At 38.7% G+C, this 1,929-nt stretch overlaps 1 long non-coding RNA gene across 3 annotated transcripts; it reads left to right on the forward strand.

The window, feature by feature from the left end:
- LOC109850732 lies at positions 480 to 1,797 on the forward strand. Of its 3 annotated transcripts, none has more exons than XR_002249527.1 (5): positions 480 to 578; positions 659 to 795; positions 1,286 to 1,361; positions 1,460 to 1,504; positions 1,595 to 1,796. It is a non-coding gene; the product is annotated as an uncharacterized LOC109850732 (long non-coding RNA). The 3 variants fall into 3 exon arrangements; XR_002249526.1 differs by having other exon boundaries at positions 1,286 to 1,365; positions 1,595 to 1,795; XR_002249525.1 differs by having other exon boundaries at positions 1,286 to 1,504; positions 1,595 to 1,797.

Here is a 1,929-nt window from a genome sequence, read left to right on the forward strand (position 1 = left end):
TGGGATTTCCACTAATTAAGTACTGCATGTCATCCCTAAAACAACGAGATAGGAGTTGATAGATGCAAGTAAAAGTCAATAATATGGCCCCTACTTCAAAAGATTAGATTAACTGAAAATATGAGAGATAAATCTGATCCATCCTTTACTGCTTATTTATTATGCATTGGTGATGGTATAGAGAAGCTTGTGCTACATGACATGATAAAACTTCCGTCTCCTATGATTGTGCCTTACAATTTGACTCCAGATCCGCCCCGACTCCAAGCCATCGCCTGAACCCAACCTCGGTCATCCTCCAACTCTAACGACCAGTGCCTCCTACCTTCTAGATCGTCGCCTCCACAAATCCGCCCCTTCGGATCTGCTCCTCAGTCGTCGCCTTCAACTTCAGATCCGCAGTTGACTGCTCCCTCTTCAAACCCATTGCACTACATTCACAACGGCACCGCCGCCTCATCCACAGGCCCCTTGGCCTCATCTCGATTTCAAGCTCGCCGACGATCCTAACCTCTCTCTGCAGCGGTACGGCCAGTACTTATACGATGGACTCGCCCTCTTCGCCCCTTCAATCGCTCGTAATCTCTCTTTTACTCTCTATAGGAATGAAATTCGAGTGCGAAAATGGTCGTTTTGAGTTGATTTTGACTTTTTTTAGGGTTTGGAGGGACGATGGATCAGGCGGAGGTTCTCGATTTCGTGGATGCGGGTCGGGATCTGATCCTGGCGGCGGATCCGTCAGCGTCGGAGTTGGTTAAGGGGATCGTGGCCGAGTGCGGGGCTGATTTTGATGAGGTTGGTGGAGATTTTGGGGGTTCTGATTTGTTTTTTTTTTTGCCCCTTTAAAGTTTTGATTTTTTATTCTTTTTTGGCGATGTCGCAGGATAAATATAAAGTTTTTCTTTCTCTTCAATTGTGTTCAAATATGAATAATTTGTTGGTAGTGTGAGTTAGTTTTAGGGAGCTCAGTGTTTAAACTTTGAAACTGAAAGATTGAATGGTGGGTGGTTGGTTGAGCATTGCAACTATGGATGAATGACTAGTTTCCCAGTAGGTTAATAGGCTTATGTCAAGGATTGCATGATTATGGATTTTGTTTGATTCACTGGCTTGCTTTCGTGTCAAGCAAATGTTGTGCCCTTTTGTATGATGGAGTACTTAATAGTAAACCTTAGATGTAAACAGATATGCCCTTTTGTATGTTTGATATATGTATGCAAATCTCTATATGCACCTACTTGCAATACCTGCGATATATTCTCAAATAATTGTTTTCGATTTGCAGGATTCACTGGGTGGAGACCGCCAAAGAGCAGGCTAGCTCCCTAAGCAATATAAAGCACAATCTTGTAGGCTTGAATGTAGGTAATGTCCTACCCTGACTAACTTTCATTTATGTCATCTTCTTGTTGATAGTTTGCATGCAATAGAAGAGAACTCTTGAATTTTGATTCTGCAGGAGAAGAGTTTCAGATAAGAAACTGGTTGGGCATTTATTGTAGCTGTAAGTGTTTTATTCGTATATTTAGTGTATCGTTTTTTTTAGTGTATTTCATGGCATGAACTAATTGATGTTGAATTTTGTATAATGTAGGATCAAGGAGGAAGAAACATGATGCTTCAACAACTTGAAGGAGTAAATGCAATTGGATTCTATAAATTATGCAAAGTTCATCAAGTTATGTAAACAATTGTATTCTTTATAATCTATGTAATAAATTTATGTATATTTCTAGTATTTTGGTGAATGTATTATTTGAATATAATTATATTTGATATTGAAATATAATTAGATCAATTGTGTTGGATATGAATATGATTTGTTGTTGTGTAATATTATGTACATGTAATACTATATAGCGTGCAACGTAGTTTTTGCAAAAAAAAAAAAAAAAAAAAAAAAAGGAGCAAAAAAAACCCAAAAGGATT

This window comes from Asparagus officinalis, chromosome 7, assembly GCF_001876935.1.
Source record: "Asparagus officinalis chromosome 7, Aspof.V1, whole genome shotgun sequence".
Classification (NCBI taxonomy): Eukaryota; Viridiplantae; Streptophyta; class Magnoliopsida; order Asparagales; family Asparagaceae; genus Asparagus; species Asparagus officinalis.